This window comes from Bos indicus, chromosome 8 (genome assembly GCF_029378745.1).
Source record: "Bos indicus isolate NIAB-ARS_2022 breed Sahiwal x Tharparkar chromosome 8, NIAB-ARS_B.indTharparkar_mat_pri_1.0, whole genome shotgun sequence".
Taxonomy (NCBI): domain Eukaryota; kingdom Metazoa; phylum Chordata; class Mammalia; order Artiodactyla; family Bovidae; genus Bos; species Bos indicus.
In genome coordinates this window covers 70,474,552-70,491,265 of record NC_091767.1, presented here as the reverse complement: position 1 = coordinate 70,491,265, position 16,714 = coordinate 70,474,552, and the positions used below count along the sequence as shown (strand labels likewise).

At 46.6% G+C, this 16,714-nt stretch overlaps 1 protein-coding gene across 1 annotated transcript in view; it reads left to right on the top strand.

Moving 5' to 3' along the window:
- Nucleotides 1-2,453: 2,453 nt before the first annotated feature.
- The window catches only part of LOXL2 (lysyl oxidase like 2), a 113,563-nt gene continuing 99,302 nt past the window's right edge, over nt 2,454-16,714 (top strand). Inside the window, exon 1 of the mRNA XM_019966354.2 lies at nt 2,454-2,842. The gene's annotated coding sequence lies outside the window, so the exon portion shown is untranslated. The remainder of the gene's footprint in view (nt 2,843-16,714) is intronic.

The following is a 16,714-nucleotide window of genomic DNA, read 5'->3' as shown; positions in this document are numbered from 1 at the left end:
TTTAAAAGGACATGGAAAATGTGCCCCAAATAATATAGTTTAAAAAAAAATCTAGATACAAAAACTCTATTAATAATTTGATTTTAGAGGTATCATGAAGGAAATAGTCCAAAATGTTAAATGTTTGTCTACAAGTGATAGGACATCAGGATGAATGTTTTTTTCATTATACTTTCTTATATTTTCTGAATGTTCCACTAGGAGTTTTCATTATTTTCACAACCAGACAAAACAGTGTTTATAAATGTGTTTCATTTTATACCTTATTGGTGAATTCTTTAACAGGAAGAGTAGGGTTAGAAGAGGGGGAAATCAGAGAAAAAGGTGAGGGGAGAAGAGAGAGCTCTCTTCCTGCTGGCAATTATTGAGCATCTGCTGTGTGCAGGCACTGTGTAGGGTGTGGATTGTGATAGTTGAGTGAGATCTCAAAGAACAAGGTGTTGCTGGGCAGATAGGCAAGGAAATGGCATGTGCAAAGGCCCTGGGGCATGAAATAGGGATGCAGAACAGCTAGTAAGGCCTTTGATGGGGAGGAGAGAGCATGGTTGGGAGATTGGCAGGCTGAAAATGCCCTTGAGAGGCCCCTTTCAGCTGTATCAAGGGGTTCAGGCTGCAACCTGGGGGCCCTGGAGTTACTGTGGGCTTTTTTGTTTCAGTTGAAATTTTTCTTGAGATAATTGTAGATTCACATGCAGTTGTAAGAAGCAATAGAGAGAAAGCCCTCACTCACTTTGCTCAGTTTTCCCCAATGGTGACATTTTGCAAAACTATACAATAATATCACAACCAGATGTTGATGGAATCCATTGATATTCAGATTTCCTCACTTACTCATACTGTGTGTATGTGGTATGTAGTGTGTGTGTGTGTATAGTAAGTTCTACACAATTTTATCACCTGTGTAGCTTCTGGTATTCACCACCACAGTCAGGACTCTGAACATTTCCAATATCCCAGGGATCCCTCATGCTGCCTTTTTAGAAATACACCCACCTCCCTCCTGGCCCTTTCCTGTACCATTCACCAGACCTGAGGATCGCTTCATTGTTCAGGGTGAGGAGGAGGACTGTGAGAAGAGTTCACAGGGCTTGGGGTGGGCTGTGAGTCAGGGTGCCAAGTTTGGGGCTTGCTACGTACATATAGTCAAAGCTACGGTTTTTCCAGTGTGTGGTTTTTCATGTACGGATGTGGTAGTTGGACCATAAAGAAGGCTGAGAGCTGAAGAATTGATGCTTTTGAATTGTGGTGCTGGAGAAGATTCTTGAGAATCTCTTGGGCAGCAGGGAGATCAAACCAGTCAATCCTAAAGGAAATCAACCCTGAATGTTCATGGGACTGATACTAAAGCTGAAGCTCCAATACTTTGGCCACCTGATGCAAAGAACTGACTCATTGGAAAAGACTCTGATGGTGGGAAAGATTGAGGGCAAGAGGAGAAGAGGGCAACAGAGGATGAGGTGCTTGCATGACATCACCGACTCAATGAACACGAGTTTGAGCAAACTCCAGGAGATGGTGAAGGACAGGGAAGCCTAGTGTGCTGCAGTCCATGGGGTCGCAAAGAGTTGGACAGGACTGAGCGACCAAACAACAGGTTAGCTGTGGCAGATGGAATGTCCTAGAGAACAACGGGCTTACAAACCCAGGGATAAGGAGACAAGTCTGAGCTGGAGGCTGAGATTGGGAGTCCCCACCTATCCCAGATGAAGCTTCGAGTTTACTGGGGAGGCAGAGGAGTGGGAAGAGGGAACAGAGGAAGAACCAAGAAGAGGAGCCCCATCTTTAATGTAAATCCCTTTTTTGGGTTTCTGCCCACTGCCAAAGGCCCACAGACTGGGTGCCTTGTTTTCCATCGACTATCTCCTGCCCCGGCCAAACCTGGCTCTTGCATAGGAAGTCCCGGGGAATCTCCTCAGGGCTCCCCCAGCCCACAGGACGCCCTCCCTTTGTCTTCAGTGTGAGCCTCCGAGCGAGGCAAGGAATGTCCTGCGCCATAGACATCCTTAGCTGCGTCGGGTTCAGGCTCCTGATCGCAATGCTAAACCCGGCCCTGCACTGTAGGGAAGGACCTTAAAGATAACTGAATCCAAAGCCTTTAATTTACAAAAGAAGAAGGGATTCTCAGAGGAGAGAGACGATCTGCCTGAAGAAAGGGGGCTGTGCATAGTCACCTCCAGAAACTGCTTTGCCCATCAGGAAAACCCCAGGAGAGGCAGATGAATGTTTCTGAACTCTTTCAATCACCAGTTTTCATTGAGCATCTATTAGGTACCAGGCAGCGCTAGGCTCTCTGCAGTCGCGGAGGGAATTGGCGCGGACTCTACTGGAGATGGATAAAGACACCGAAGGGTTAAATTCCAGGAGTTCTGCGTGGGGGCGGGGGCGGGGGCGGGAGAGGGGAGTGTAGAGGAATCTCCCAGAGGAAAAGTCCGCTCCCTAGTTTCTCAGGCTCCGGAAACCTGGGCGAGAATAGTCTAGGAAGGGCTGCCCCGTTGGCGCGCAGCCTCCACCGCACAGCCCCTCTGGCCCCGGGAGCGGTCGCTCTCGAATTACAACAAAAGGGGCTGGAGGCCGGGCCTGCTGCGGTGGCCGCCTTCAGGGAAGGGGGTGGGTCCGGGGAGGGATTTGCCGTCCGACGCTGGTTAAAAGTACCGGGAAAAGGGTTCAGGAGCCACTCCAGCCCACGGCTTCCTAAACTTGGGAGTTCGCTTTCTTCAACCACCGGAGAAGTCGCCGGCTCGCCCCCATCTGCTCGGGAAAGGGGCTCCGCGGCGACGGGCGCAGAGAGGAGCCACCAGTGGAGAGCCTGGCCCAGCCAAGCAGTGCGCACCACTTCTGCCAAGTAAGCGCGCTGCCTGAGCCTCCTCCTCCCCAGGGCGGTTCGCGGGAAAGCGGAGGTCTGGGTGGGGTCTTCAGGATCCGCTCCCCACGGGCCGCCTCTCAGCAGTGCGTGGGGCTCCCGGGACCTACGAGGGGGGCACACAGAGAGAAAGCTTGTTGCTCGGAGATGTGAAGACTTGCAGGCTAACGGGACCCACCCAGTCCCACCTCGCCTGAACCCGGTTAGCCCTAGCTGGCCGCTAGGTCGGTAGCTCGCCAGGGGCGCCTGCAACCAGGCAGGACAGAGCCGGTCGAGACCAGGTGCGGGCTAGGTGCCTAGGAGGGCGCAGCGTAGGGCCACGGACACTGAGGGCTGCGCTGGTGCCTGGAATTCTGGCTTTTGAGGATGTGGAGCGCGTGGGGGACTGGGGGCGCACTGGGGCGTCTCCTGAGCTGTGGCTTTGGGTATGTGGAGCACACTGGGTTGGGATGGGGGTGTGCGAAGGTCGGGGGCTAGGGCGCAGCCTGAGAGCTGGAATTGGTTTTCTCTTCAGCCTGCCAGAAAGGCTAGCCTGAGCGCTGGAGTGCGCGCTGAGTCCTTTGGGCAGAGAGGTCCTCTCCGCGCCCCAGGTAGCCATTCCTGGCGTGTCTGGGTACCGGGAAACCCCTCCCGCCGTTATCACATGGAGGCTCTGGAGCAGAAAAGCGCCAGCACAGACGAATCCATGGATGGTACACACAGGATCGCCTTGGGGCTAATTCTGGTTTTATGCCCGCAACTTTTACGCAGGCGCTTTGAACACCTTCCTTCCCTCTACTCCCCCACCCCCGCCCCCGCCCTCTCCCGACCCGACCCTCCAACCCCTCATCTGGAGCGCTCAGGAGTAGCTGCCTCCAAGAGCAGTCGCTGTAAATCAGCGCTGGGATAGAAATGATTGGAAAAAACGGAGGAATTCCTTCCTCCTAGCTATCTCTCACCCGCCCCAGGAAAGACCACCGAAACACAGCTGGAGTGGGGTGAGGAGAGGCGGCGGAACACCAACAGAGAGGGGACTGAACTTCTCCAGGCTAGGAAGCCTCAAGTCCCGATGAGAAGAGAGATAAGAATGAGAGTCAGACCAGAACTGAAAGAGACACGTGTACCCCAATGTTCATTGCAGCACTGTTTATAATAGCCAGGACATAGAAGCAACCTAGATGTCCATCAGCAGATGAATGGATAAGAAAGCTGTGATACATATACACAATGGAGTATTCTCAGCCATTAAAAAGAATACATTTGAATCAGTTCTAATGAGGTGGATGAAACTGGAGCCTATTATACAGAGTGAAGTAAGCCAGAAAGAAAAACACCAATACATATATATGGAATTTATAAAGAGGGTAACGATAACCCTGTATGCGAGACAGCAAAAGAGACACAGATGTATAGAACAGTCTTTTGGACTCTGTGGGAGAGGGAGAGGGTGGAATGATTTGGGAGAATGGCATTGAAACAGATATAATATCATATATAAAACGAATCATATATGAATTCGAATGCATTGAATCGCCAGGTTTGATGCATAACACAGGATGCTTGGGGCTGATGCACTGGGGTGACCCAGAGGGAAGGAGGTGGGAGGGGGATTCAGGATGGGGAACACGTGTATACCCGTGGCAGATTCATGTTGATGTATGGCAAAACCAATACAATATTATAAAGTAATTAGCCTCCAAGTAGAATAAATAAATTTATATTTTAAAAAATAAAAAAAAGAATGAGAGTCAGAAACACGCCCCAGGTTAATTTGGTCCACTGAAATCTTGGAACTGCGGAGATCTTCATATCGGTCCAGTGGATTCTTTTCTGTGCAAGAGAAAAGTGCTGAAGCTCAAGGCTACACACTGGGTTAGTGGGTGTGGAGACTTGAATCCAAAACCCCCACTCCAGGCGCCTCACATACCTCCCGGCTAGCCAGTCTGTCCCGGACCCTAAAAGACCATTTGTCACCCTTGGTGGAATAACTTAGTTATTTATGGTGCATTATGTACTTAATGGTCAGGGCTGGGGCTTAGGACGGAGACGAAATGCTCACTTTCCTGGTCAGTTTCCAGAGGAACTATGGACTCCCTGGACTCTTCCTTAGCTAAGTTGTTCCTTTCCCTCTGTCTTTTGTTCTGTTCCCTTTTCTGGTGCCTAGAATCCATCTCTGGACTAGCCATCAAATCCGTAGTAAACTGGGCTTCCCCAGTGGCTCAGCAGTAAAGAATTTTCCTGCAGTGCAGGAGTGGCAGGAGAAGTGAGTTTGATCCCTCGGCTGGGAAGATCCCCTGGAGGAGGGCATGGCAGCCCACTCCAGTACTCTTGCCTGGTGAATCCCATGGTGCACGTGTGCACATGCACACCAGCATTTTTCTGTCTCTGATTTTTGTATTAAAAAAGTGATTTGGTCCAAGGCCGTTTAGTCGTTAAGTGGCAGAGTTGAATAGGAAACTTAGGTCTGAAGAGGAAGCATCCCCTTGACATTACAGTCAGCTGACATTTTGGTGCATGGCAGATGGGAAATTCTGCAGAGATGTTTTCATATGTCCTCTTTACTGCTGGCCTCTTCACCTGGCCTCTTCTGGCCTTTTCCTAAGGTTTGCTCTCTGACAGCTGTGTGACCAGTGTACAAGGGCCTTGTACATGAGACAGATTTTCTGTGCTTTGGGAGGTGACCATTAGTGAAGCTGTCTAGTATCCTAGAACATTCTACACTGTTTATTTAAAAATCATGTTTTTATTCTGAAAAATTCAAATATAGACAATAATAGGGAAAAGGCCCCCATATACTTCTCACTCAGCTTCGACAGTTATCCACATTTTGCCATACTTACTTGTCTATCCCTTTCCAATTTCTATTTCACAGAAGTATTTTTTAAGCATTTATTTTTATTTATTTGGCTGCGCCAGGTCTTAGTTGCAACATAGAAGCTCTTAATTGGGGTTTCTCAAGTGGCCCTAGTGGTAAAGAACCTGCCTGCCAGTGCAGGCGATGTAAAACACATGGGTCAGTTCCCTTGTGGAGGTCATAGCAATCCACTCCAGTATTCTTGCCTGGAGAATCCCATGGACAGAGGAGCCTGGCGGGCTACAGTCCATGGGGTCACAAATAGACATGACTGAAGCAACTTAACAGGCACTCCGGAACGCATAATTGAGGCATGTAGGATCTAATTCCCTGACCAGGGACTGAACCCAGGCCCCCTACTTTGGGAGCATGGAGTCTTAGCCACTGGACCACCAGGGAAGTCCATAGTGGAAGTATTTTAAAGCAAATCTCAGACATAAAATCCTTTCATCCCTATGTATTTCAGTGTGACCTCTAAAAATATTAAATAACCAAGATAAGTAAGAATAATTCTTTGGTATCATCTAATACCCAGTCCATGTTCAATTTTTCCACAAATTTCCACCCAAATGTCTTTTTAAAGTTAATCTATGTTCTGTTGATTTCTATGATTTATGTTCAAAGTGTATATTATTCCTTTCAAACCACTTTTCTACCCCCTGTGTTATTTGATTCACACAACTTCCCACTAAAGAACGAGGTGGGTTTTGTTGAATTCATTTTACAGTTGAGTGAGGTTGTCAACAGATAAACTGTCCCGATGGCACAGTTGGTAACTGGCAGAGCCAAAACCTGACCCAGCGTCCTCCTTCCTGGGCAGCGGTGGTTCTGTTTCTCTGTGCTCCTCATGGAATATCAGCTGTTCTCTGACTCATTTATTCTGGCTCTTGCTTCATCCTGGGCTTATCACTTCCTATTCACCTGGTATCAGAAATCCCAGTGTAAATATTTAGTAATTGGCCATTTGGTGCTGGAGATAAATCAATGGCAAGATCAGGAAGCCTGGGCTTATTTTCCAGCTTATGGGAAAGCAACTCACCTCTGGAGAACTCAGGGTGGCCCCCTCTGAATTAAGAGCCATCATCCTTCCCCTTCTCAGGCTCCTAGTTCTGAAAGTAGGATGAGTGAAATGACTGGAGCCGCAATTCCTGGAAGAGATAAACAGCCCACGAAGAAATTTCATTGAGAACAATTACCTCTCACTGATCATTGCCCAAGTATTTTGGCTGCTGGCATCTTTAGCTGGAGATGGCTAAATTCCATGGCAACAAAGAGGCTCCCCTCTGAAGTCCTTCATTTATGGACAACTTTGTTTATTCTGCCATTGTCTGATGAGGCTAGAGGACACCAGAACTTTCTGCTTTTAGCATTTTCACTACTTGTGTTTATTTGCTTTGGAAAGGGGTAACAACAAAGTCATGTTTACATCTTATTAATGAGATTCATGAGTTGTAATTCTCCCTCCTTGACTGGCTGTGTGGGAAAATGGAATCTCTTATTTCTTGATGCCTAGATTTTCTGCTGTCATATTCTTTGCCATGAAATAGACATCGAATGAATAGACCTTCCACAAAACAGCCCATTAGGGACTGAGAAACTGGTTGCTCCAGTCCCGTTATTCAACATAGGAACTCCAAAGGGACAGAGCATTACCTTTTAACCATGCTGTCTTCTGGCAGCTATGATTTCTCTTCCCTGTCAGCTAACAGACTGTCTCTGTAGGGACAGTAAAATTTCTAGGTGATTCCTTGTCAGCAGTTGCTGTAGCTTTCTTCCTTTAACAGTTTTGGGAGCTTTAGGAGGTACAGGTTTCCTCTCCTGGGGCTGCTTGAGTTTAGAAGGACAGCTTGCAATGACTATAGTTCATCTCCCTCTGGAGAAGGGCATTATGATCAGTCTGCCTAGGAGTGTCACCCAGACCCATCTGGACCCCGGGGGTCCGGGGGCCTTGGATGAAGTAGCTGCAGCCTGCCTGCTCCAGACCCAGGGAGCCAGCAGGACTAACAGTCATGAGCCAGCAAAGGGAGAGCCAAGCGGATACCCAGAGTCACAGATCCGCAGCAATGTGCTACTTATCTTCTAAGTCTCTGCCCTCTCTCGGTTGAAGTGAGTCTTCAGATCTCCTCATCCTAGTCACTTCAGCTGTCCTTTTGCAGGAGATGCGTGTGATGGGCAGGGAGCACCGTCCGGCCAGGCATGCTGGCCAGTCTTCCCCTGCCACCTGTATCAGAGACATCTTTAGGCATCAGAGCCAGCCTTTCAGAACAGGTTCTTGTTCCAGGGTGATAAAGCATGATGGTGACAGTTTGGATACGATGTCTGTCTGAGATGAATGGATAAAGAAGAAGTGGTACATATACACAATGGAATATTACATACTCATAAAAAGGAATGAAAATTTCCTTTAAAAAGGAACTTTTTACCCATAAAAAGTCTGTTAGTCCTAGTGAGCTGAATGCACCTAGAACCTGTGACGTAGAGTGAAGTAAGGCAGGAAACACACCTGTGAATACCCCTTTATTATACATGAGAGTTTCCCAAGTGGTGCTAGTGATAAAGCGCCTGCTTGTCAATGCTGGAGATCTAAGAGACACAGATTCCATCCCTGGGTTAGGAAGATCCCCTGGAGAAGGTAATGGCAATGCATTCCAGGATTCTGACCTGGAGTATCCCATGGACAGAGGAGCCTGGTGGGCTAGAGTCCATAGGGTTGCAAAGAGTTGGACATGACTAAAGCAACTTGGCACTTTGTATATTAATACATTAACATACCAGAGGTTCCTTGCAGAGGACCCAGACTCCAGCTGTAGTCACCACATAGATTTATGTGAGAAAAATAATATGAATGAAGTCTGTTTAACAAAAAAAAGTCTGTCCAGAGTATTAAAAACTCTTTATCGCTTTTCTTGACAAAAACAATATACCCAGATAAGTGTGTATAGTAAATAAAGGTATAGAATGAGAATGAACTCAGCAGAGGTGAGGATGTAATTAGGATCACAGTTAATAAGTTCTCCTTGCCCAAGGATTTTTGATCCGTTCACTTGAAATACCTTTAATATTATATTATAATGGCTTCCCTGGTGACTCAGTCAATAAAGAATACGCCGGCAATGCAGGAGACCTGGGTTTGATCCCCAGGTTGGGAAAATCCTCTGATGAAGGAAATGGCAACCCACTCAAGTATTCTTGCCTGGGAAATGCCATGGACAGAGGAACCTGGTGGGCTCTGGAGTAGAACTGAAGTCCATGGAGTGGAAAAGAGTCGGACATGACTTAGCAACTAAACCACCATTACGTTATAATATAATACACGAGTGATGATACATTTTCTGTTTAGTTTTTTCCTGTTGAAATCTATCAGACAAGCAGACGCAGCTGGCCTGGGGCTGTCCCGCGTCAGTGGTTCCCAGATGTCTTCCTTGATGCATTGCCAACACAATGCTGAGAGCATCTTCTGAGAAAATACTGCTGCTTTCCTATAAAGCTTGTGCTTTATGAGACGGAGAGGGCAATGGCACCCCACTCCAGTACTCTTGCCTGGAGAATCCCATGTACAGAGGAGCCTGGTAGGCTGCAGTCCATGGGGTCGCTAAAAGTCAGACATGACTGAGCAACTTCACTTTCACTTTCCTCCATTGGAGAAGGAAATGGCAACCCACTCCAGTGTTCTTGCCTGGAGAATCCCAGGGATGGGGGAGCCTGGTGGGCTGCCGTCTACGGGGTCGCACAGAGTCAGACACGACTGAAGCGACTTAGTAGCAGTAGCAGCTTTATGAGAAGATAACTTCTGTTGATGACTTGCAAACAGCTCACTTTTGCTCAGACAGTTTCTTTATACTGTCTTCTTGAACTTGGATCCATGAACTTCCCCCATCCCCAGCCCTGTCCCCAGACATGCATGTCCTGGGATAAACATAGCACAGCTTTCCAGATGCTTGCATGACTCATGACCTAGTGAGAAAGATGTTTCTCTAAATATAAAGCTCTTCTGAAACAAACACGAATATAAATTTGAGTAAAGTACCTTTTAAAAGCACCTCTTCTAGAAGAATAGCGAATGTAAGTGAAGTGGCACCAAGCCTAAGTATACAAATGGATGAGCATTCATTTTCATTTTTATTCTGGTAAAATATACATAACATAAAACTCACCATTGTAACCATTTTTAAGTGTACCGTTCAGTGGTATTGCATACATTCACATTGTTGTACAACCATCACCACCATCTGTTCCAGAATTTTTTTCATCTTCCAAAAATGAAAGTCTGTATGCATTAAATACCGACTCCCCCGTCTCTCATCACCCTGGCAAGCACCATCCTACTTTCTGACTCTATGATTTTAATTACTCTTTGTTGTTGTTTGCTAAGTCGTGTCCAACTCTTTGCGACTTCATGGATTGCAGCATGCCAGGCTCCTCTGTCCTTCACTGTCTCTTGGAGTTTGTGCAAACTCATGTCCATTGGATTAATTAATTAATTACTCTAAATACCTCATATAAATGGAATCATACACTAGCTGTCTTTTTTGTGACTTTCTTATTTCACTTAACACACCTGTGGTCCCCACCGTTTTTGGCACAAGGAACCAGTTTCATAGAAGAGCATTTTTTCCATGGTCCAGTGGAGGGGAGGGATGCTTTGGGGATGACTCAAGCACATTACACTAAGCACATTACATCTACTGGGCAACTTATTTCATTATTATTACCTTGTGATACATAATGAAATACTTATACAACTCATCATAATGTGGAGTCAATGGGAGCCCTGAGCTAGTTTTCCTGCAACCGGCTGGTCCTATCTGGGCGTGATGGGAGACGGTGGCAACCACTCCCCAGCAGCGTTTGTGTCACCACTTCAGCTCCGCCTCAGATCCTCAGACATTAGATTCTCATAAGGAGCATTTAGCCTAGATCCCTCGCATGCTCAGTTCACAGTAGGATGCAGGCTTCTATGAGAATCTAATGGCGCCGCTGATCTGACAGGAGGCGGAGCTCAAGTGGTAAAGTGAGCAATGGGGAGTGACTGTAAATACAGATGAAGCTTTGCTTGCTCCTCCACTACCCATCTCCTGCTCTGTGGCCGGGAGAGCAGGGGTGAGGGGGTTGGGATGGTGGACCCCTTACTTAACATATTGTCTTCAACTTTTGTCTGTGTTGTAACATGTGCCTGAATTTCCTTCCTTGTTAAGACTGAATGAAATTCCATTGTGTGTATATGCTACATTGGGTTTATCCGTTCACTTGTCCACTTGGGTGGCTTCCACTTTTGGTTATTGGGAATATGCTGCTATAGGGGTTTCCCAGGTGTGCTAGTGGTAAAGAACCCGCCTGCCAATGGAGGAGATGTAAGAGATGTGGGTTCGATCCCTGGGTCAGGAAGATCCCCTGGAGGAAGGCATGGCAACCCACTCCAGTATTCTTGCCTGAAGAATCCTATGGACAGAGAAGCCTGGTAGGCTACAGTCCATGGAGACGCCAAAAGTTGGACCCAACTGAAGCGATATGTGCATGCATGCTAATACATACATGCTGCTATGAATGTAGGTGTACAAATACCTGTCCTGGATGAATTTTACAAGATGAACATATCCTTGTAATGACCACCTAGATGAAGAATAGGACATTACCCAGAGTGTATGGATTTAAAGATAAAGTAGGAGAAATCAATACATTTCATGTCTGTGTGTGGCTGCTTCCACTGCACCTCATTTTGTCCACCATGAGACTGTTAAGAAGAGATGTTTGAAAACAGTTTATAATCTGAGAGGCAGCAAGATTAGTTGTGAGATTTAAGCAACTTCCTTCCTTTAAATGTCAGCAGAAGATGATACAACATATTTTGGGTTTGCAGTTACAGCTGTATTAGATCATCACCAGTAAACATCATTCTTCCAGGCTCTCCCTGGGCCAAGCGGGTTTGCATTCACCTGGAAAACTCCTGGGGCTTCTCTGGTGGCTCAGACAGTAAAGAGTCTGCCTATAATGCAAGAGACCTGGGTTCGATCCCTGGGGTGGGAAGATCCCTTAAAGAAGGGAATGGCAACACACTCCAGTATTCTTTTGGGGCTTCTCTGGTGGCTCACACAGTTAAGAATCTGCCGGCAATGTGGCAGTGTGCTGTGGTTAGCCGCTCAGTCCGACTCTTGGCGACCCCATGGGACTGTAGCCCACCAGGCTCCTCTGTCCATGGGATTCTCCAGGCAAGAATACTGGAGTGGGTTGCCAGTTCCTTCTCCAGCAATGTGGCAGACCCAGTTTCAATTCCTGGGTCGGGATGATCCCCTGGAGAAGGAACTGGCAACACACTCCAGTACTCTGGCTTGGAGAATCCCATGGACAGAGGAACTTGTGGGCTACAGTCCATGGGATCACAAAGAGCTGGACATGACTGAGAACTCCTGCTTTTTTATCACCTTCTGTTAGATCCTGAGTTTTAAGCCTTGAGTGAAAATTTCTCAAGTGAAAAATTCCTGCCTTCCTTTCTCCTTCCCACCTGCTCCCCTCTTGATTTCTTTCTGTATTTTTGGCTGTGCTAGATCTTCCCTGCAGTGCACAGGCTTCTCTAGTTGTGGCACTCAAGCTTTGTTGCCCCGAGGACATGGGATCTTAGTTCCTCGACCAGGGATCAAATCTTCATCCTCTATGTTGGAAGACAGATTCTTCACCTCTGGACCACCAGGGAAGTCTCTGGTCCCCTCTGTTATTAACTAAAATGATTTATGAGTGCCAGCCCAGTTGCCAGAGACTCTGCCAGTCTCTGTAAGAGACAAATATGAGTAAGACATGATATTTGACATGTGCATTTAAAAATAAGTCATCAGTCAAGAATGATATTCTGAAGCCTGGCAGCTGACTCCCTGGTGCCCACCTGGTGCCAACAGCAGTCTCAGAGCAGAGCCAGAGAATGTGTGGGGTTTGGGCTTGTTGCATCTCACAAAGAGGGTAAGATTACCTGTCAGGTGATCTGGAATTGCTCTAGCATGCCCGTAACCAAATTGTAAGAGTAATTAAAAAAGGCAAACTTTTGAGCTGCCTTGAATTCCGACGCGCTGTCTGAGAGCACTCTGCTAACCTTGAGGTTTAGGGACCATTTTAATGATTTAAAAAGAAAAAACAAAAATTTGGACATTAGTAAACCCCATGAGGTCTCTAATCCTTTCCAGTGGCACTGTTAATATTCTCAAATTGATGTTCTCCAGGCTCTCAAAGCTACACCCACCTCCCCACCCTACTATCAATCCCCTATATAATCTGTTACCCCATCATCATAATGTTGCATCATGATGGTACCCTGTGCGTGCATACTAAGTCACTTCAGTTGTGTCTGACTCTGCGACCCTATGGACCGTAGCCTGCCAGGCTCCTCTGTCCATGGGATTCTCTTGGCAAGAATGTTGGAGTGGGTTGCCATGCTCTCCTCTAGGGGACTTTCCCCATCCAGGGATCGAACCCTTATCTCTTAGGTCTCCTGCATTGGAAGGGGTGGCTCTTTACCACTAGCTCTACCTGGGAAGCCCCTAGCTTATTCTTTGCCTGGAGAGTTGCTAGTTTCCCAACTGGCCTCCTTTACCTTGCTCTTAACCCATGGCAAGTCATTCTTTATGTAGGAGGCACAGTGATCTTTCTAGAGCAGAGGTGGGTAAACTTTTTCTCTAAGAGTCAGATACCAAATACTTCAGACTTAACAGGGCCATTCGATCTTTGTCGCAACTGGTCAACTTGGCTGTTTTCATGGGAAAGCAGCCATAAACAACAAGAAATGAGAGCATGGCTGTGTTCCAAGACTTTTATTTCCAAAAACGTCACAGATTTGGCCCACACGCTGTTGTTTGCTGACTCTGCTTTTAATCACAGATCTACCCTCCCTCACCCTCCTGCTTACATTTTGTTGGCTTCTGATCCCCAAAAGGAAAACTCAACTTGTTGGTATGACATTCAAGTTTCCTCATGGTCCTCTGCTTGCTTCTCCAAGCTCACCTCTTCTACACCCCGTTACCCTACCCGCTATCCCAACCCTTCCACTTTTCATCTTGCAATTCTGAACCCCACACGGCTCTCAGTACCTCCTGTGTTATTTCACACCTGCCTGGAATGATCTCCCTTCCCCACCATCAACCTGTCAAACTCCGTCTTCCCTTCAAAACCTGCCTGGATGTCAACTGTCGAAATCTTTGCCCGTTCCTCATCTCCAACTGTAATCAGTGTCTTTTCAGTTCTATTTCTGTGCTTGCTTCTCTAAATATACTGTGAACTCCTTGAAAGCAGAACCCACATCAAGATTCATCTTTGAATCTCAGTGTCTAATACAATGCCTGCCAGGTAACAGATAATTAGTAAATAGATATTACTAAACTGAAATGTCAGTGGCAACCCATTCCAGTACTCCTGCCTGGAAAATCCCATGGACGGAGGAGCCTGGTGGGCTGCAGTCCATGGGGTCGCTAGAGTCGGACACGACTGAGCGACTTCACTTTCACTTTTCACTTTCATGCATTGGAGAAGGAAATGGCAACCCACTCCAGTGTTCCTGCCTGGAGAATCCCAGGGACAGGGAAGCCTGGTGGGCTGCCGTCTATGGGGTGGCACAGAGTCGGACACGACTGAAGTGACTTGGCAGCAAACTGAAATGTCAGTTAAGTAGATTCTTTTTTTAAAAAGTTTAATTGAGATGCGATTCACATGCTATAAAGTTCACCCATTTAAAGTGTTCAAGTCAATGGAGTTTGGCATATTCACAGATACATGCAACCATCACAAAGGGAAAACTGTATGTCTTAGCCATCTCCTCTTCCTCCCATCCCCTTACACTCACCCCTGAATAGCCACTAATCTATTTTCTGTCTCTCTATTACCAATTCTGGATATTTCATATAAAGGATTCATTCTTGCCTGGAGAATCCCATGGACAGAGGAGCCTGGTGGGCTGCAGTCCATGTGGTCACAAAGAGTCGGACACGACTGAGCGACTTCACATGCCATGCCACATAATATATGGTATTGTCTAGCTTCTTTTAGTTCATACAATGTTTTGAAGTTTCATTCATGTAATGGCATGTATCCACATTTTATTCCTTTTTCTGACCCAATAATAATATTCCACTGTGAGGATACACCCCTATTTTATTTATTCATTCACTGTTGATGGACATTTGGGTTGTTTCTACCTTTTGGTGATAATGAACAGCACTGTTTTAAATATTTGTGTGCAAATTTCTGTGTTAACATCTGTTTTCAATCCTCTTGGGTATATAAGTAGGAGTGGAATTGCTGGGTCATATGGTAATACTTGGTTAAACTTTCTGAGGAATTGTCGATCTATTTTCCATAGTGGCTGCACCATTTTATATCTGTACAGCAATGAGGCTGCCGGTTTCTCCACCTCTTCACCAACACCTACTTTTCTCCACTTAAAAAAAATTATAGCCATCCTAGTGGGTGTGAAGTGGTACTTCACTGTGGTTTTCGTTTGCATTTCCCTAATGACTAATGATATTGAGCATCTTTCCATGTGCTTTTCAGTTATTTGTATGTCTCTTCAGGGAAATGCCTAGTCAAGTCCTGGGTCCATTTTTAAATCAGATAGCTTGTCTTTTTGTTATTGAATTTTAGGAGTTTTTATATATCCTGGATACTAGATCTTTCTCAGATATATGGTTTACAAATATTTTGTCCTATTTGTGGATTGTCTTTTCAGTTTGTTGATATTTCTTTTTCTCAATTCACATCACATTTACTCAGTATTTATTCTATGCTGGACACAGAGGACCTGGGGATGTATCTACCCTCCAAGGGGTTCACAGTATTAGGAGGGAAACAGATATGTAAACAGTACAATAAATAATCGATTAGTACACCCTTTTTTCTGGCCTTCCCCGGTGTCACTAGTGGTAAAGAACCTGCCTGCCAATGCAGGGGACATAAAAGATGCGGGTTTGATCCCTGGCTTGGGAAGATCCCCTGGAGGAGGGCACAGCAAACCAATACAGTATTCTTGTCTGGAGAATCCCGTGGACAGAGGAGACTAGAGGGCTATGGTCCATAGGGTTGCAAAGAGATGTGACTCAGCACACACGCACACCCTTTTTTCTACCCCCATTGCTGCTGCTCTGGTTCATGAAGCATCACGATAGTGTCTTTTTAAAAAAATATTCATTGATTTATTTATGGCTGCACTGGGTCTTTGTTGTGGCATACAGACTCCTCTGTGCTGCGTGTAGGTTTCTTCTAGTTGCGTCGAGTGTGGCTACTCTCTAGTTGTAGCGCACAGGCTTCTCATTGCAGCGGCTTCTCTTGTTGCAGAGCACAGGGTGCATGGGCTTCAGTAGTTGTGGCACAGGGGCTTAGTTGCCCCACAGCCTATGGGATCTCAGTTCCCAGACCAGGGACTGGCAGGTAAATTCTTAACTGGACCACCAGGAAAGTCCCCTTGATAGTGTCTTTTGATGCACCGACATTGGAAATTGATCAGTTCTAAAAGTAGCTGAGAAAGTCAGCCTTCCTCAGTAAGAGTAAGAACTTGTGGCTCTCTGTGTAAATACACTGTGGATGTCAGTTTCTTGACACAGTGCCAGCTGGCGCTGTGAGCTGAGCCTGGCTGGTTTTGGTGAGGTGGCAGTTGGTACCTGCTGCTATTACTCTCTGGACTTCTGGAAGGGAGCCAGGGTTTCTATGGACAGGAGGATCCCAGATCATGGGCTCTTAACAAACTTGAGGACAGCACTCCTGCGCCCTCCGCTGAGCCACCAGACATTTCTAGACAGGCCACCAGACATTTCTATGTGGCCCTGGCCTCTATACCAGCTGTTCCTTCCTTCCCTGGGCCCTGGGGTCTACTTCTCATCTAAGGGACTCAGGCGTGATGAAGTGACTGTTGGATCAGGTTGCATTGCTTGGAAGGAAGCTTGACCTGGAAGCTTCTGGAGACACAGAAGGTGTCTAAAGCCACAGCTGAGCCCTGCTGTGACTGTCACTCCCTGAAGCATGCGTGTGTGAGGCATGCGTGTGAAGCTGCTTAG